Raw genomic sequence first — 21245 nt, 5'->3', positions numbered from 1 at the left:
TAACAATAAATTTTGATGTTCTGACTACCTGATTTCTACCTTTTTTTTTTTTCAAAAACTCCTGTATATCCTGGCTCCTCCTTTACCTCTTGGGAATGCTCCCTCAGAGTGATTTAAGAGGCTGTCTCCCAGGCTTGAGTCCTCAGTATGTCTGCCAAACGAGATACAATTCTCAACTTTCAGGTTGTGTTTTTTTCAGGCAACTCCAGGGTCTGCATCCATAGCCTCTATTCTATTATACCTGCAGCTCTTCTGTTTTGTAAAAGTTGTACTGAAGAAAGAATCCACATTTAAATGATCAAAATTACCACAAGACTATCAGGCAGGATTATGACAAGAAGGGCACAGTGCCAGTGGCCATGCCTACAAAGCTGGGCCCACCTTTAAAGGCTCTTTCTCTTGATAGAGACAGAGAGCAACAGTGACAGAGATACGGAGAAGGAAAGAAGGAAGAGTGAAGATACAAAGGTAATACAGGCATCGATGGTGCACATTTTAGAAAGGGAATCTAACAGACAGTATAGTGAATACGGGCAACAACTGTGTTATAACCCTTAAACTTGCTAAGAGATTCAGTTCAGTTCAGTTCAGTCGCTCAGTCATATCCGACTCTTTGCGATCCCATGAATCACAGCACGCCAGGCCTCCCTGTCCATCACCAACTCCCGGAGTTCACTCAGACTCATGTCCACAGAGTTGGTGATGCCATCCAGCCATCTCATTCTCTGTCGTCCCCTTCTCCTCCCGCCCCCAACCTTTCCCAGCATCAGAGTCTTCTCCAGTGAGTCTTTTCCAGTCTTTTCCACCTCATCGCATGAGGTGGCCAAAGTATTGCAGTCTCAGCTTTAGCATCAGTCCTTCCAATGAACACCCAGGATTGATCTCCCTTAGAATGGACTGGTTGGATCTCCTGGTGGTACAAGGGACTCTCAAGAGTCTTCTCCAGCACCACAGTTCAAAAGCATCAATTCTTCGGTGATCAGCTTTCTTCACAGTCCAACTCTCACATCCATACATGACCACGGGAAAAACCATAGTCTTGACTAGATGGACCTTGGTTGGCAAAGTAATGTCTCTGCTTTTCAATATACTATCAAGGTTGGTCATAACTTTCCTTCCAAGGAGTAAGCGTCTTTTAATTTCATGGCTGCAATCAGCATCCGCAGTGATTTTGGAGCCCAAAAAAATAAAGTCTGACACTGTTTCCACTGTTTCCCCATCTATTTCCCATGAAGTGATGGGACCAGATGCCATGATCTTTGTTTTCTGAATGTTGAGCTTCAAGCCAACTTTTTCACTCTCCTCTTTCACTTTCATCAAGAGGCTTTTGAGTTACCACTTCACTTTCTGCCATAAGGGTGGTGTCATCTGAGTATCTGAGGTTATTGATATTTCTCCCAGCAATCTTGATTCCAGCTTGTGCTTCTTCCAGTCCAGCGTTCCTCATGATGTACTCTGCATAGAAGTTAAATAAGCAAGGCGACAATATACAACATTGACATACTCCTTTTCCTATTTGGAACCAGTCTGTTGTTCCATGTCGAGTTCTGACTGTTGCTTCCTGACCTGCATACAGGTTTCTCAAGAGGCAAGTCAGGTGATCTGGTATTCCCATCTCTTTCAGAATTTTCCACAGTTTATGGTGATCCACACAGTCAAAGGCTTTGGCATAATCAATGAAGCAGAAAGAGATGTTTTTCTGGAACTCTCTTGCTTTCTCCATGATCCAGCGGATGTTGGCAATTTGATCTCTGGTGCCTCTGCCTTTTCTAAAATCTGCTTGAACATCTGGGAGTTCACGGTTCACATATTGCCGAAGCCTGGCTTGGAGAATTTTGAGCATGACTTTACTAGCGTGTGAGATGAGTGCAATTGTGCGGTAGTTTGAGCATTCTTTGGCATTGCCTTTCTTTGGGATTGGAATGAAGACTGACCTTTTCCCGTCCTGTGGCCACTGCTGAGTTTTCCAAATTTGCTGGCATATTGAGTGCAGCTAAGAGATTAGATCTTAGTTATTCTGAAACCAGAAAAGAAACTATAATTATGTGACATGATAGCAGGACTATGCTACAATAGCAGTCATGAGTGAGGGTGTGAAAGTCGCTCAGTCGTGCCCAACTCTTTGCGACCTCATAGATTATACAGAGTCCATGGAATTCTCCAGGCCTGAATACTAGAGTGGGTAGCCTATCCCTTCTCCAGCAGATCTTCCCGACCCAGTAATCGAACCGGAGTCTCCTGCATTGCAGGCGGATTCTTTACCAACTGAGCTATGAGGGAAGCCCAGTAGCAATCATATCACAATATAAATGTATCAAATCAACACGCTGTACATCTTAAACATACTTAATACCATGTGTCAAACATACTTCAATGAAAAGGGGTTCCTCAAACACACCCAAATGTTTCTCTCCAACTCAAAGGCTGGGATGCAGAGTCACCCTGGTTGCTCTGAGATGTTCTAATTATATGAAAACCTTTTCTACTGTACGATATCTGGGAAATTTCAGTTTCTCCAGTAACAGCTTATGTCCACTCCTCCAATTACCTCTAGAGAACACAGATCAACACCTAGGAATCGCTTCACTCTCGGACTACATCAGACGCCGGCCCTCAGAGCGGCTGCACTCAACTGCACTGAACCTCTCCGTGTCTCTGGGCTCACCAAGACATTTGTCCGACTGCCCCTTTACTTGAGCATCAGGGTGAGGAGGTCTTGTTCCCTTTATCTGGAAGTTCCCTCTGTTTCTTACATCTTTATTAAGTACTTACAGTTTCAAATGCCGCTCAACTTTCATTCGTTTGAATGACTTTCCAATTCCCTCTTCTGAAAAGATAAAACATCTTTTTTTGCTCTCCAAGCTCCTAGAGCATGTAATCTATATGGTTTCATTTTGTGTTTTCTTTATGTTGAAGTGGGTTCTGCACTCACAAAAGAACATGCACTTTGAGGACCAGGGTGAAAAGGTCTGGCATATCTTATGTAATGACAGGCTGCTGGCTAAATACACAGAATAATCTTTTTTAAATCTCAACTACTCAGACCTAAAGGAATTTCTACATGATGGCCAATAAAAATACACTGAATCTTCATTCTAATCACAACTATAGGCATAGGACAAAATGTAAAGAAGATAAACTTTACAGCATTTATTCACTTTAAATTACAATCTCTCCAGCTCTTTCCTATTGAAGTCAATTTTGTGTTCCCCTGCCTTGTGGTGGTTGTTCAGTTGCTAAGTCGTGTCCAACTCTTTGTGAACTTATGAACAGAGCACACCAGGCTTCCTTGTCCTTCACTATCTCCCAGAATTTGATCAAACTCATGTCCATTGAGTCGGTGATGCCATCCAACCATCTCATCCCCTGTAATGCCCCTCTCCTTCTGCCTTCAGTCTTTCCCAGCATCAGTCCTTCCAATGAATATTTAGGGTTGATTTCCTTTAGAATTCACTGATTTGATCTCCTTTCTGTCCAAGGGACTCTCAAGAGTTTTCTCCAGCATCACAGTTCAAAAACATCAATTGTTTCATGCTCAGCCTTTTTTATGGTCCAACTCTCACATCAATACATGACTACTGGAAAAACCATAGCTTTGACTATATGCACCTTTGTCAGCAAAGTGATATCTCTGCTTTTTAATATGTTGTCTAGGTTTGTCACAGCTTTTCTTCCAATGAGGAAGCATCTTTTAATTTCATGGCTTCAGTCAATGTCCTCAGTGACTTTGGAAAATAAAACTGTCACTGTTTCTGCCTAGAATTCTCTAAATTTTTTTCCAGCCTCCAACCTTGCCTTTCCAGAAGAAAGTCTCATTTTCCAGACTCAGCTCTTGCCTGAAATTCAGAAAACCAAAACAATCACCTTAGACTTCACACACAAGAGACACAGTGTCAGAAAGCCTATTTCTGAGGACAGAGGACTACAGAGGACAGTTGGTGAGTTAGCTGCCAGGAAAAGAGGAGCTGGCTCCAGTACTGGCCAAAGTACTGCACTTGGGGGTCCTTTATAATGAGAAGAAACATACCACCTTCTCCTGCCTCTCCCAGAGACCACAGAGAAAGGCAAAAAGAGGCAACCTTCCCTCTACTTGCAACATGCTGTCTTTTACACTAATTATTTTGTTCATGTAAAATACTCTAGAGTTGTATTTTATTTTTTTTATTACATTTGAACAAATATTTTCCTTTTTTTTTTGTTTTTCAAGAATATACAGATTGATGTCCTGGAGACTGCAACCTCCTGGCAGATTTTTCTTCCCTTCAAAATTCACAGGTTAGAGGCCCATATTTCATTTTGAGAAAAAGCTCAATTTATTCAAAGAGGTGCAAATAGAGTACCTGCTGACTTTTCTCCACACTTGTATCCTACAGAGTAAGCAGTATCGTCTGTAAATATTCCTTCAAATTCTTGGTAGATCAATGAAGATCAAAGTATATCTAATATAGAAAATCGTTGCCTGGCATTAAAGTTATACTTCAGGAAAGGGTAAAAATAGTGTGAGTCCTGCCAAAAAAAAAATGTAATTCATTTTTCTAAATGGAAAGTGGTAAATATAGACTCTGTAATGTGTTAAGAACATGGGTAATGAGATCAGAAAAGAGCTAAATTACAGATGCAAGTTTAACAATTCCAAGCTGTGAGACCTTGAAGCCATTTCTTCATTCATAATATAGAGATAATAGAAGCGTATTCTGAATTGGCCTCTGGACAGAAAGCAGAAAATCAATGACACCATTACTCCCACCCGAATAGTAAGAACTAGCTGGATGCACTAAAACTGTGTAGTTTTTAGAAACCATTCAAGAGTTGAGGATGCAAGGAAATCTAAATGAACTCAATTCCAGTAAGTGATGAGCCTTTCCGAGGAGAAGAGAGACCTGTGTGTTTTTCATCCCTCACAGAGTGGTGAAAAGAAACCACAGCCACACTTCTAGGAACATGTCATGGTCACACATGGGATTTCTGGTCAGAAATCCAAGAAATACAATTCCAAGGCTCCCCAATCACACAAAAAGTCTTCGTCCACCTGCCGACCCCATCCTGCAGGCTTTCACCAGGGGAGACTGTACCAAAGGCTGAGACAGGGCACGAGAGCTGAGAGAGACCCCTGCTCAGAATCAGGACGCCTCTGTCCAGTGCGGGACAAAAAACTGACAATGACAATGCGAGAAACAAAGTTACCATTAAACGGCCCTCAAGAGCAAAAAAGGAGAACATTTAATGGCTTCCCTGGTGGCTCAACGGTTAGAATCTGCCTGCCAATGCAGGAGTCGTGGGTTTGACCCCTGATCTGGGAAGATCCCACATGCCACGGGCCACTAAGCCTGTGTACCACAGCTGCTGAGCCTGTGCTCTAGAGTCTGGGAGCAGCAACTACTGAGCCCACACGTTGCAAGCAGTGAAACCCGCACGCCCTAGAGTCCATGCTCCGCAACAAGAGAAGCCACCACGATGAGAAGCCTGTGCATCGCAACTAGAGAGTAGCCCTCACTCACTGCAACTACAGAAAAGCCCGCACAGCAGTGAAGACCCAGCATAGCCAAAAATGTATGAATAAATAAAATTATTAGCAAAGAAAAAAATGTAAGTAAATTAGCAGATTAAATCAAGTAATTTGTAAAAAGGAGACTCCAAATGGAATGTAAAATGTTTTAACATATAAAAACCATCCGTGTCCATGACATATGTTAATGTATATTATGTTAACATATGGGCTTCCCAGGTGGCACAGTGCTAAAAAAAAATCTGCCCGTCAATGCTAGATGCAGATGCGATCTCTGGGTCAGGAAGATCCCCTGGAGAAGGAAATGGCAACCCACTCCAGTATTCTTGCTTGGAAAATCCCATGGACAGAGGAGCCTGGTGGGCTACAGCCCATGGGGTCAAAACAAGTTGGACATGACTGACTGTACACACATCCAATAATAATGAGCTATAATGTTAACAAAATAAAGGAGATAAACCATACACATATCTCCAGGTATGTATTAAAAATTAATAATAGTATCCATTCAATATATTTTAAATCTCTCAGAAAAATAAGAATAAAAGGGAACTTCAGTCTGTTAAAGACTATCCATTAAAACTTAAAGGTAACGTTATATTTAGCAGTCAATGTAGATTCACTGAACAGCCAATATACAAGACATATATTATCAATATGCAACATAACTGCATTTCAATATGCAACATAACTGCATTTCAATATGCTAGCAATAAAATAATTGGAAAATATAATCTAATAATATATATAATTTACAATAACATTTTTAACTGCCTACACTGAAAACTAGAAAAGAATGCTGAGAAAACGTGGTATAGTAGTAGTAGTAGTAAAGTCGCTAAGTCGTGCCGGACTCTTTGTGACCCCGTGGACTGTAGCCTACCAGGCTTCTCCATCCATGGGATTCTCCAGGCAAGAATACTGGAGTGGGTAGCCTTTCCCTTCTCCAGGGGATCTTCCCGACCCGGGGATTGAACCCGGGTCTCCTGCATTGCAGGCAGACGCTTTACCCTCTGAGCCACCTGGGGAGCAGTGCTTGTGCACTAAGGAGCACAACGCTGTTACGATGCCCGTTCCTTTCCCATGTTCTCCATAGAGTTAACACAATCAAATGATCAGCACTTTTGTTTTAGAAATTGACAAGTTGATTTGAAAATTTATATGGAAATTCAAGGTATCGAGACCTTGTTTTGCAAAGCAAGAGCCGAGTTGAAGAATTTACACCGTCACCTGATGTCAGTTCAGTTCAGTTCAGTTCAGTCACTCGGTCGTGTCCGACTCTCTGCGACCCCATGGATCACAGCACGCCAGGCCTCACCTGGCCTGTCCATCACCAACTCCCGGAGTTCACTCAAACTCATGTCCACAGAGTCGGTGATGCCATCCAGCCATCTCATTCTCCGTCGTCCCCTTCTCCTCCCGCCCCCAACCTTTCCCAGCATCAGAGTCTTTTCCAGTGAGTCAACTCGTCGCATCAGGTGGCCAAAGTATTGGAGTTTCAGCTTTAGCATCAGTCCCTCCAATGAACATCCAGGATTGATCTCCTTTAGAATGGACTGGTTGGATCTCCTTGTAGTCCAAGGGACTCTCAAGAGTCTTCTCCAGCACCACAGTTCAAAAGCATCAATTCTTCGGTGATCAGCTTTCTTCACAATCCAACTCTCACATCCATACATGACCACGGGAAAAACCATAGCCTGGACTAGACGGACCTTGGTTGGCAAAGTAATGTCTCTGCTTTTTAATATACTATCTGATGTCAAGAGGCGCTATAATACTACAGTATTCAAGACAGTCTGGGATTGTCATAGGAAGGACAAATATAAATCAATGGAACAAAACAGAAAGCTCATAGAGAGATCTTCACATATAATCTCAGTTGGTATTTGAGAAAGGAAGCAAAACAATTTAACAGGGAAAGTAGTACCTTCTTAACAGCACTGAAATAAATATACTAATATGAACAAAAATGAAAACAACCCTTCCTATTCAACACACAAAAGGCAATTTATATTAGACCATGAACCGAAACATAAATAGCTAAGAACCATAAACATTCTAAAAAACACTTTGGAAAGTAATTTCACAACCTTACAATTGACAAAGCATACTTTAAACAAGACTATAGAAACTCTAACCATAAAAGAAAAAAATTATAAACTGGATCTTACCAAACTTTAAAAGTTATGTTTATTTTTTTGGGGGGGTGTTTTTCTTTCTGGCTTACTTCACCCTGTAAAATAGGCTCCAGTTTCATCCACCTCATTAGAGCTGGTTCAAATGCATTCTTTTTAATGGCTGAGTAATACTCCATTGTGTATATGTACCAAAGCTTCCTTATCCATTCATCTGCAGATGGACATCTAGGTTGCTTCCATGTCCTGGCTATTATAAACAGTGCTGCGATGAACACTGGAGTACATGTGTCTCTTTCAAGTCTGGTTTCCTCGGTGTGTATGCCCAGGAGTGCGACTGCTGGATCATATGGCAGTTCTATTTCCAGTTTTTTAAAGAATCTCCACATTGTTCTCCATAGTGGCTGTACTAGTTTGCATTCCCACCAACAGTGTAAGATGGTCCCCTTCTCTCCACATACTAACACATATATGTGGAATTTAGAAAGATGAAAATGATAACCCTGTATACGAGACAGCAAAAGAGACACAGGTGTATAGAACAGTCTTTTGGACTCTGTGGGAGAGGGCAAGGGTGGGATGATTTGGGAGAATGGCATTGAAACATATATTATATTATATGTGAAACGAATCACCAGTCCAGGTTCAACGCATGATACAGGATGCTCGGGGCTGGTGCACGGGGATGACCCAGAGGGAGGATAAGGGGAGGAGGGAGGTGGGAGCGGGATACAGGAAGGGTAAATCATGTACACCCGGGGCAGATTCATGTCAATGTACGGCAAAACCAACCAATATAATATTGTAAAATAAAAAAAAATAATAGTTATGCTCATGACAAGATACCATTTTAAAAAATAGGGAGGCATAATTTTAGGGAAAAAATATTTATAACACATAGCTGACAAAGAATGCAAATATAAATATATAAAGAATTTTTTTAACCAACAATTTTTTAAAAGTGAAAAACTTGGCAAAATTCTTAAACACTCACTTTGCAAAAGAAAATAAATGGCCACTATATCCTGAAAAGATGCTCAACATCATTAATCATCAGCAAAATGAAAAGTGAAACCTCAAGAAGACACCATTTCACAAACTATAGGATAGTTAAAATCAAATTACATTATCAAATTTGGAGCCACCAGAACTCTCACATACGGTTACTGGTAGAGATGAAAAATGGGAAAATGTCATATTCTTATAAAGTTAAACATACACTTCCCCTATGATCCAGAAATCCCCATCCTAGCTACTTACTGAAAAGACATGAAAACGTATATCCACAGAAATATCTGTACAGGAATTTTCAAGGAAGCTTTATTCATACTCACCAGAAATGCAAACAGCCCAAATGTTTATCAACAGGAGACTGAATAAAGTATGCTACAGTAATACAATGGAAGACTCCTTATCAACTAAAAGGAACAAATTACAGATACACAGTACCACACTGCTGTTGCAGTTGTTTAGTTGCTAAGTCATGTCCAACTCTTAGTGACTTCATGGACTGTAGCTTGTCAGGCCCCTCTGTCCATGGGATTGCCCAGGAAAGAATACTGGAGTGGGTCACCATTTCCTTCTCCAGGGGATCTTCCTGACCCAGGGATCAAACTCACATCTCCTGCACTGGCAAGTGGGCTCTTTATCACTGAGCCACCTAGGAAGCCCCAGTACAACACTGAATGATGTCAGAAATATTACGTTAAGTGAAAGAAGCTTAACACAAAAGAGCATATAATACGTGGTTATAATTATATGAAAGCTAAGAACATCTAAGGTAACAGAGTTCATACAGTTCCTCTGGGGTTGTGAGTAGGAGGCAGGCTACAGACTGACTTGCAAAGGAGCAAGGGATAAGGTTCTGGAACGGTGAACATATTTTACATGTTCTGAGGTGATGGTCACATGGATATATGTTGTCAAAGCACAACAAGCCAAAAAAACAATAATAAAACACACAAACCAAATACTTAAGGTTATATGATAAATACCTGAATTTAAAAAGTAATATATTTACAATATATAAAGGAAAATAGTACATCTTTCATTGATCCTTATATGAGGTTCTTAGCACAGTTCTAGATACTTAATATATCAAAGCTTAGCACAGTTTCTGCCAAAACTGAAAACCAAAATATTTTACTACAATATTATCTTAGAAGTGGTACCTTATTCCAAGAAATGGGCTTATGTGTAATAAAAACAAAGAAAACACTGAATGGAAGGACAGAGGTCAGAGATCCAATCACCATCCATGTTCCTGTTACAAGTTATTTGGTCTCTTGTATAATGAGATCACCCACATCTCATACAGAAACTCTTACGAAGAAGAAAATAGAGTTCAAAGTAAGTGAACATGCTGTGAAAAACTTCAAGGTTCTGGAAAAGTGTTTGGAGTCATTATGATGAACTACCACCAAACACAGCTTCCCAGGTGGCTCTGCTGCTGCTGCTGCTAAGTCACTTCAGTCGTGTCCGACTCTGTGTGACCCCATAGACAGCAGCCCACCAGGCTCCACCATCCCTGGAATTCTCCAGGCAAGAACGCTGGAGTGGGTTGCCATTTCCTTCTCCAATGCATGAAAGTGAAAAGTGAAAGTGAAGTCGCTCAGTCTTGTCTGACTAGTAGCGACCCCATGGACTATAGCCCACCAGGCTCCTCTGTCCATGGGATTTTCTAGGCAAGAGTACTGGAGTGGCTTGCCATTGCCTTCTCCGTCCCAGGTGGCTCAATGCTAAAGAATCCTCCTGCCAATGCAGAAGACACAGAAGACTTGAGTTCAATCCCTAGGTCTGGAAGATCCCCTGGAGGAAACGGCAACTCATTCCAGTATTCTTGCCTGCAGAATTCCATAGACAGAGGAGCCTGGTGGGCTACAGTCCCTGAGGTCACACAGTCGGACACACCTGAGCACACACGCAGCAACAAATGTATCATCAAAGAAGCGTCTGTGGTTTTGTTTCTTTCCAGGCTGTCAGGGCCCTAAAGAAGCAGGAGTTAAAGCGTTGCCTTTCAAAGATACAACTGAGCTTGCAATCCAACCTGACATGTTATATTTGGGAATGGATATCTGTAATCTGCTCCTGGCATCAGTGCGAGGCAAACTGTAGAGAAACAAGCTCCCAGCCGGCCTCTTAGATGAACAGGAAAATTCCATCTTGACAAGAAAGAAAAGTTGGAAGAATAAACAGGCCCACCAGGATTCCTGATTGTTCAGGAGACAGCCTCTGTACTGAGCACAGTGGAGGAAATCACATTTTTTGGTGAACTTGCCCAGTTTTTTAAATCACATTCCTCATCCACAGGGAGTATTAGAGCCCTGCCACATTTAGCTCTTATAATCTGGGCCATTTGTGACTTGCAGATACGAAGTATAAATTAAATCCCCTTGTTTTACTTTCTTCAATAAATCACAGAAAGGAAGCCTTTGTATATTTTCCACTTTAAATTGTTTTATCCAAATCTATCCGAAGATTTTATTCAATTATCATTTGATTGAATACTATTCTCAAATACATATAACTGGGATGATGTCTCAGAAAGAATGATGCTAAGAAAAAGTGTGGGAGAAATCACAGAACTCTTTTCTGATGTAGCTTTACACACAGAATGACCTGGAGAAAACAAACAAACAAAAACAAAACCCCACCACAACAAAAACCCAGGTCTTTAAAAAGTTCCGTGGGAAAGAAAGTTAAGAGAAATGTACTCCTCAGTCTCTCTGTTCATAATCAAAGGGGTAGGGCTTCCCCGATGGCACAGTGGTAAAGAATCCGCCTGCCCATGCAGGAGTCATGCGTTCAATCCTCGATCCGGGAAGATACCACATGCTACGGGGCAACTAAGCCCATGAGCCACAACTACTGAGCCTATGCTTTAGAGCCCAGGGGCTTCAATTACTGAAGCCCACAGACCCTAGAGCCCGTGCTCAGCAACGAAAGAAGCCACCACAATGAGAAGGCTGTACAATTTCAACAGGGCATCAGAGCACTTGCTCTCCACAACTTGAGAAAAAGCCTGCATGGCGACGAAGACCTAAAATAGTCATAAATAAACAAATAAAATTATAAGCAAAGGGGTAACACAAATATGAGATGCTGGGACAAGTCCTGTAACAAAGCTAATCTGAACATGGAAACTTTTTAAAAAACATTTATTAATATCACACTTTGAGAAATGTTGAATTATTTCACATGGACCTGAATCTGTGATACATCGTGCAACTCTGTGACTAATGATCCTGAAGTTTCTATTAAAGAGGAAACTTGAAAAGTGTGCTCAAAGTCCCATCACAAATTTCACCATTCATTTTGCAGAAACAACTAATTCATCATTTGATTCTATCGTCCCTGGAATTTATTTCCCAGGTTAGAAAGAGAAAACGACAAGAGCAAGAAGAGTGAGAGTCAATTCCTAGGCAGGCTGAAATGAAGTCCGGGGTCCCTGAGGAGGAGAAAGGAGTGTGGGGCTCCCAAGGAAGAGAGAGGGGTCCGAGGTTCTCAAGGAGGAAGAAAGGACAAACGTCTTTATTTTCTCTGCATTCCTTAGTCTTAGTCACATAAAACGTTTTCTTCTTTATAAAACATTTTTTCTGGTGATTATACAACAAACAACTCAGTTTAAACTCTGAACTAAGGATTATATAACAACAATGTATCCTGCTTGAGGACAGTTTCTCCTTCTGACTAATCCTGATATCTTAAAATGTATATTATGGGAGTATTTCTGGTAAGATCTTTCTTTTGTTAGTTCTAATACTGTGAGTGTCAGACTTAATTTTTTGGGCACCAAAATCACTGCAGATGCTGATTGCAGCCATGAAATTAAATGACGCTTACTCCTTGGAAGGAAAGTTATGACCAACCTAGATAGCATATTAAAAAGCAGAGACATTACTTTGCCAACAAAGGTCCGTCTAGTCAAGGCTATGGTTTTTCCAGTGGTCATGCATGGATGTGAGAGTTGGACTGTGAAGAAAGCTGATCACCGAAGATTTGATGCTTTTGAACTGTGGTGCTGGAGAAGACTCTTGAGAGTCCCTTGGACTGCAAGGTGATCCAACTAGTCCATCCTAAAGGAGATCAGTCCTGGTGTTTATTGGAAGGACTGATGCTAAAGCTGAAACTGCAATACTTTGGCCACCTGCTGTGACGAGCTGACTCACTGGAAAAGACTCTGATGCTGGGAAGGATTGGGGGCGGGAGGAGAAGGGGATGACAGAGAATGAGATGGCTGGATGGCATCACCGACTCAATGGACATGAGGTTGAGTGAACTCTGGGAGTTGGTGATGGACAGGGAGGCCTGGCATGCTGTGATTCATGGGGTCGCAAAGAGTCAGACATGACTGAGCAACTGAACTGAACTGAATCCTGTTATCTTAAGATGTAAATTATGTGAGTGGTCTAATAAGATCTTTACAACGTTGAGACATTCTTTTGATTTATTGTAATAACCAATTAAAAAAGTATATACTTTCCTTGCTAAGACTAGTGACGGGGGAGCGGGCCACTCTTCATCCCCTTCTGATGTCTATGTCAGAAGCTTGCTCTGTCCCTTTTTATACTTTAATAAAACTCGGCTACACAAAAGCTTGAGTGATCAGGCCTGGCCCCTGGTCCTGAAGCTAAATCGCCTTGGGAGATCAGGAATCCAACACCATTGCAGTCACAAAGAGTTGGATATGACTGAGCAACTAATACTTTCACTCTCTCTCATGTCAACTACAAATTGGCACTTAGCAAGAGCATTGCCAACGACTGAAAAACAAAGGTGTTTGCCATCTGCCTCTCTGGAGACTGAACCCATGCTGCGATAGCTGCTGACCTTCAACAAGCCCTGAGGGAGTTCAGGGTGGAGTGAGGCACTCTGTGCTCCAGGGAATCTGGTGGGACAGGTCTTTAGATAGTTGGATGTCTTTAGGTGAAGTCGCTCAGTCATGTCCGACTCTTTGCGACCCCATGGACTGTAGCCTACCAGGCTTTTCCATCCATAGGATTTTCCAGGCAAGAATACTGGAGTGGGTTGCCATTTCCTTCTCCAGAGGATCTTCCCAAACCAGGGATCAAACCCAGGTCTCCCACATTGTAGGCAGACGCTTTACCATCTGAGCCACCAGGGAACAGATTTTATGATCTCAATCTTTGCATCTCCTCATATCTAGAGAAGCACTAAATCCCTCCATGGTGCCATCAGATCCTCAGGACAAACAAAAACCTTTTGTAAAATGAATGTTCTGTGGCATTGAACTCCCCTCTTCACCAAAACCTTATATATTGACTTCCCCCCACTGCCTCTTTGGAGCAGTCTCTCCGAGCTATCTGAGCTGCTGCCTCCTGGGCCACAGTCTTCATTTTTCCCCAAATAAAACTCAAAACTCTCAAGTTGTACATCTTTTTTTTCAGTCAACACTCACGTGCAAAAGACAATTGATAGTATCTACCCTAGCAAACTAGGTCTGCAGTGGGGATAATATTCAAGAGAAAGCATTATTTAAATGGGTTTTGAAAAACGCAAAATGCTGTCAAATGTGAGGTATAATTAAAGTATAAATTTCAAAGGCAGAAGAGCTGGGCAACTTGTAGAGAGGGTCAGAGTCCAGGAATGACTGGCAATTTTCCTGGTAAGTACATAATTGCTGCTCAGTGTCTAGCACAGGCTTTCTCTTAACCCCTTGGGACAGGACTGGAGATGTTTGGTTTGAAAGCTGCCGAAATGGCCAGCAGCTGAGAAGTGCACAGTTTTTACTTTCTTCAGGCTTAAATCAATCACAAGCTCCCTGACCTTCCAGGATTGCCAAGAAAACTAACGGTTTTCATTGAACCATATCATTCATGTGTGTGTTAATGGGATAGACACTGATAATTTCAATAAAAGCATGTTACACTTTTGCATATAGAAAGTCGGGTATCTACTCTCTAGATACTGCTCAGCATAGTGAAATCTCTCAACATAGTAAAGATATCCTTTTTTTAATATTTAAATTTCATAATATTTGTAATATTTAGATTACAAATTGTAAATATTTGTAATATTTAAATTCAAATGGCTAATAAATGAAGTGAAATGAAAGTCACTCAGTCATGTACTACTCTTTGCAACCCCATGGACTACACAGTACATGGAATTCTCCAGGCCAGAATACTGGAGTGGGTAGCCTATCCCTTCTCCAGTGGATCGTCCCTACTCAGGAATCAAACCAGAGTCTCCTGCATTGCAGGCGAATCCTTTACCAACTGAGCTACCAGGGAAGCCCAAATGGCTAATGAAACTACCCTAAATATACTGACACCAGGCTTCCCAGGTGGCGCTAGTGGTAAAGAATCTGAGTGTCAATGAAGGAGATGCAGGAGATACGGGTTTGATTCCTAGATCAGGAAGATTCCCTGGAGATGGAATTGGTACCCCACTCACATATCCTTGCCTGGGAAATTCCATGGGCAGAGGAGCCTTGTGGGTCATAGTCCATGGGCCCACAAAGAGTCCAACGCAACTGAGCACAAATATACTTACACCTGCAGAAGTTATACTTTTCTTCATCCTTTTGTATTTAAATTCCTGTCTTTGTATGAATTCTCTCTCTCTGTTCTGTGCCTTGCTCCAATACTACCCCAGTTTCTTCACTCCCCACAGGACTACCTCCAGAAAGCTGATGTGCAATCAAAGAATGAGGTTTACTTCGTGGCAGATAATTTTAAATGTTATATGTACACACTCAGTTTCAGAAACTTCCCCAAAAATGCCCACCTCCTTGGAAAACTCTCATGGGTTCTTTCCCTTCTATGGGTCATTCTGAACTCTGGCCCTTCTTTCTCCTCCAAGCTTCTCCCAGAAATAAAGCAAACAATTTGTGGATAAAAAATGGTGTCTGCCATATCAGTAAACAAAGGATGTTGCAGTCATCAGGTTACCCCATTTCAGCCACCCCAGATGGTGAGTCCTGAGAGAACTCAGGGTGGACACGGAATGCCAGCCATCAAACCACCATCTGCTGTAGCCACAGCCCCAGTGGTATATCCTGGATCTATGCAAGATGGGACAACATGGGGTACTGGCCCCAGAGAGCTCAGGTGCATATTTAAGGAATGATTTGTGTATCTTTCCATACATAGAAAAGTGCTAAATTCATTAACTTGAGATGTCTGGTTTTCTTTAATAAATAGTAATCTTTTGATATTCTGACCATCTGGTTTTTAACAAAACTCCTGGGAGCATCCCTTACGTACTCAGAGCAGCCCCTCAGGCTAGCTGAGAAGCTGTCTCCTGGCCTTAAAGTCCTCAGAAATTCCACCAAGTAAAACATAATTCTCAACTTTTAGGTCCTGCTCTTTTTTTTTCAGTCAACAAACATATTTTAGCATTAATAAGAATTACAATCTATTATAATTTACAACAAGGATTACAGTCTGGAAGAAAGTACAGTTTAAACACTACTCAATTGTTCTCAGAAGAGAGATGAAAACTGGAATGGAGACTTATGGAAGATGCCATAGCCTCTACCTTCTGAAGCTCAGGAAAGGGCTTCAAGTAAATCAAAGGGTAAAATCGGAAGAAACTGGCCTTTGTTAAAGGAAACTTCTTTTTGGAGTAAAATTAGATCTCCATATGATTTTTACGTGGACAATAAAGGATTGAATTTCTTTGGAGAATAAGGTAGGAATGAAGTTCTATTGTGTAAAGCTGGGTGATCAATAAACGCGTGTTCATTTTATTATTCATATGTGTTCGTGTTGTCGTTCAGTTGCTACATCGTGTCCTACTCTTTGTAACCCCATGGACGACAGCATGCCTGTCTTCCCTGTCTTTCACTATCTCCCAGAGTGTGCACAAACTCATGTCCATTGAGTTGGTGATGTCATCCAACCACCTCATCCCCTGTCATCCCCTCTCCCCCTGGACACACATTCTACTTTGATTCACCACAAACTCATTTTTTGAAAAGCCAAGCCATTTTTGCCAAAGTTAAAAAAATGTTACTCACTCAGTTGTGTCTGACTGTGACCCCATGGACTGTAGCTCACCAGCCTCCTCTGTCCATTGGATTCCCGGCAAGAATACTGGAAGTGGGGTGCCATTTCCTTCTCCAGAGGGGTCTTCCTGACCCAGGATCAAACCTGGGTCACCTGCATTGCAGGTGGATTCTTTACCATCTGAGCCACTGGAGAAGTCCTAAACTTAAAAAAAGTGAAAGCTAAAAAAAAAAAAAAGTACTTCAACAAATAAACAGAGAGAATAGACTTATGGACATGGGGAAGGGGAGAAGAGGGTGAGATGTATGGAAAGAGTAACATGGAAACTTACATTCAGTTCAGTTCAGTTCAGTCGCTCGGTCGTGTCCGACTCTCTGCGACCCCATGAATCACAGCACACCAGGCCTCCCTGTCCATCACCAACTCCCGGAGTTCACTCAGACTCATGTCCGCAGAGTCAGTAATGCCATCCAGCCATCTCATTCTCTGTTGTCCCCTTCTCCTCCCGCCCCCAACTTTTCCCAGCATCAGACTCTTTTCCAGTGAGTCAACTCGTCGCATGAGGTAGACAAAGTATTGAAGTTTCAGCTTTAGCATCAGTCCTTCCAATGAACACCCAGGATTGATTTCCTATAGAATGGACTGGTTGGATCTCCTTGCAGTCCAAGGGACTCTCAAGAGTCTTCTCCAGCACCACAGTTCAAAAGCATCAATTCTTCGGTGATCAGCTTTCTTCACAGTCCAACTCTCACATCCATACATGACCACGAGAAACACCATAGCCTTGACTAGATGGACCTTTGTTGGCAAAGTAATATCTCTGCTTTTTAATATACTATCTAGGTTGGTCATAACTTTCCTTCCAAGGAGTAAGCGTCTTTTCATTTCATGGCTGCAATCAGCATCCGCAGTGATTTTGGAGCCCAAAAAAATAAAGTCTGACACTGTTTCCACTGTTTCCCCATCTATTTCCCATGAAGTGATGGGACCAGATGCCATGATCTTTGTTTTCTGAATGTTGAGCTTCAAGCCAACCTTTTCACTCTCCTCTTTCACTTTCATCAAGAGGCTTTTGAGTTCCTCTTCACTTTCTGCCATAAGGGTGGTGTCATCTGCATATCTGAGGTTATTGATATTTCTCCCGGCAATCTTGATTCCAGCTTGTGCTTCTTCCAGCCCAGCGTTCCTCATGATGTACTCTGTATATAAGTTAAATAAGCAAGGTGACAATATACAGCCTTGATGTACTCCTTTTCCTATTTGGAACCAGTCTGTTGTTCCATTACCATATGTGAAATAGATAGCCAATTGGAATTTGCTGTATGGCTCAGGGAACTCAAACAGGGGCTCTGTATCAACCTAGAGGGGTGGGATGGGGAGGGAGACGGGAGGGAGCTTCAAATGGGAGAGGATATATGTATACCTATGGTTATGACCAACCTAGACAGCATATTAAAAAGCAGAGACATTACTTTGCCAACAAAGGTCCATCTAGTCAAGGCTATGGTTTTTCCAGGAGTCAAATATGGATGTGAGATTTCGATTATAAAGAAAGCTGAGCACCGACGAATTGATGCTTTTGAACTGTGGTGTTGGACAAGATTCTTGAGAGTCCCTTGGACTGCAAGGAAATGGAACCAGGCAATCCAAAAGGAAATCAGTCCTGAATATTCATTGGAAGGACTGATGTTGAAGCTGAAACTCCAATACTTTGGCCACCTGATGCGAAGAACTGACTCATTAGAAAAGACCCTGATGCTAGGAAAGATTGAGGGTAGGAGGAGAAGGGGACAACAGAGGATGAGATGGTTGGATATCATCATTGACTCAATGGACATGAGTTTGAATAAACTCTGGGAGTTGGTGATGGACAGGGAGGCCTGGCGTGCTGCAGTCCATGGGGTCACAAACAGTTGGACACGACTGAGCGACTGAACTGAACTGATGGCTGACTCATGTTGAGGTTTGATAGGAAACAACAAAATTCTGTAAAGCAATTATCCTTCAATAAAAAAATAAATGAAGAAAAAAAAATCCTACCTCATTCTACTTATTATAAATGTCCTTGAAAGTAAGGAAGGAAAAACAGCTATAGGAGGAGTTTTGCTCCATGAGCAGGTCTCTTTTATGTTTCCACAGAAGCAGCAGCTCAGGTAAACCTCATAGTTCAGTGTACTCTGGCCTGCATCAATGAACTAACTGGGACCCAAGTTCTAGCACAAACTCAGAAACTAAGAAACAGTCACCTTGAAAAAGTCATGTTTCTGAAGTTTATTTGTGAAGCAAGGATTACATTTTCAAACTGAGAGAGATTACCAAATTCAAATTCTTATATTATAGGTGAAGAAACCAGAGACAGTGATAAAGGCACTTATCCAGGGATGCTGGTGCTCTGATCAGGAAGCCTCCAAGAATCAAGGTCCAGAACCTGGGCTTCCAGCAGTCTAGCTACCAAATAGATATAAACAGCCCCTGCCCTGTCGACCTAACAGGTTTTGAAGGTAACCTGCAAGTGAAATGAAGACGTACCTAAAGGATCATTGCTTGGCTTGAAGTGAAGGGTTGCTGCTGCTGCTAAGCCGCTTCAGTCGCGACCGACTCTGTGCGACCCCATAGACGGCAGCCCACCATGCTCCCCCGTCCCTGGATTCTCCAGGCAAGAACACTGGAGTGGGTTGCCATTTCCTTCTCCAATGCATGAAAGTGAAAAGTGAAAGTGAAGTCGCCCAGTCGTGTCCGACTCTTAACGACCCCATGGACTGCAGCCCACCAGGCTCCTCCATCCCTGGGATTTTACAGGCAAGAGTGCTGGAGTGGGGTGCCACTGTTACTTCTGTCTAATTTCAGAATGGATTAGAGACCTGTTTCTTTTTCTGACATTTTTCCTCTTCTGATTCAAGTCAAGATTAACACTTATTTGTTTCAAAGTTCAAGCGATAGACACATTTCTCTGGTCAACAGCGACATCTGGTGGCCACCTTAAAAATGGCTGCCTTTGCTTACAGTAGGACCATAGGCATCTTCAAGCATATTACAAGTGCAGAGTAAACAACATTGGAAAGAGTTGATCTTACCGTGGTATAAAAGGCCAAGAAAACAGAAATAGTATTATAAAATTAGTCTTAATAATAATAAGAGAGTTTCCAAGTAGCTAGAAATCAACTAAGGAAATATGTTTTGAATAGACAACAGACATCTCCCTGGTAACTCACTTCCTCTTAACACAGAATGTTTAACTTATGGAATCAACAAATGAAAAGCATGTTTTATTCTTTTCTTCCTCATTACTCTTTTCATCATTGCCAAAAAAGGGGAAAGTTTGGAAAAACAAATCAAAATAGTAGCAACAACCACCATAAAGAAAAATAAAAATTAGTTTTGAGGCTCAGAAAGTCTAAACACTAGTGACAAGAAAGAGGACTTAAATGCAGATGGGAAAGAATCACCCAGATTAAGACAGGAGAAGTGTCTTGGGTGGGCAGGAGGCGTGTCTTGGGTGGGCAGGAGGCAGGTGGTTTCTGAGAACTGCAGGGAGACTAGGGGAGAGGGGGGATGTGGATAAGCCCATCAGCTCCGCTGCTCCACGCTGTGGCCATTTCCAACGAGACAGACTCCATCAAGGAATGCCCCCCTCGCACATCTCAGCAGATGACACCACAGAGTTTTGCAGATAGTCTTTTGCATCACCAGTTAAGGAAGCACCAGCCTGATGCTGCACTCACAGGACCACCTGTGAGGCCTGGGAAGTAGGACCCGGAGAATACTGGCCTTGGCTGCTCAGTGGATGTCACGTGGACTGACGGCATCAAAGATGAGATGGTCCCCCACAAACACACGCACCTCCCCACCTCAACGGTGCTAAAGAAACTGTGATGGTTCATTTTATGTATCTGCTTGACTTGGTCACAATATAGAGATATTTGGTTAATTATTCTAGAGGTTTCTGTGAAGGTGTTGTTGAGACAAAATTAACATTTAAATTAGCAGACCTTGAGTAAAGCAGATTACCCTCCAGAATATGAGTAGGCTTCATCCAATCACTTAAAGGCCTTAAAAAATAAAAGACCACAGTTCCCAGAAGAGAGAGAATTCTGACAGCAGATGATCTTCAGACCCAAACTACAGCTGTTTTCCTGGGTCTCTCTCGGTCAGCCTGCTCGGCAGATTTTGAACCTGTACCTTCACGATCACATGAACCAACTCTAGAAATAAATTTCTCGAAATTAGAGATAGAGACAGATGAGATACACAAACATACCTTATTGTTTTATTGGTATGTTTCTCTGGAGAACCCTTACTAATACATAAACCTCAGAGATTAGACACAATTCAGGATAAAGTACGCATATATATTAAGGGAAAGAGGTTAATTGAGAGTAAGTTACTGCACTCCTGGTACAGTAGAAGATCTAAATAGGAATTAGATTGTTAATGGGAAAAAAAAATGTGTGCATTTAGGTTTGCATGCTTAAGTGCTACATCAATGATAAACAGAGTCACAGAGAAAACAGGCTTTTCTGCTGGAAAAAATGAATCCAGGGCAGAATAGTCAAGTGCTTGTTATTCTTGTCCTTTTTTAACACTGGCTTGTCAGATTTATCAGCAGCATTGTTTTCAAAAACTGTTCAAATG

The sequence above is a fragment of the Moschus berezovskii genome, chromosome 17, assembly GCF_049115385.1.
Source record: "Moschus berezovskii isolate FMDL1 chromosome 17, NW_MosBer_1.0, whole genome shotgun sequence".
Classification (NCBI taxonomy): domain Eukaryota; kingdom Metazoa; phylum Chordata; class Mammalia; order Artiodactyla; family Moschidae; genus Moschus; species Moschus berezovskii.
Note: the sequence above shows the minus strand (reverse complement) of the source record.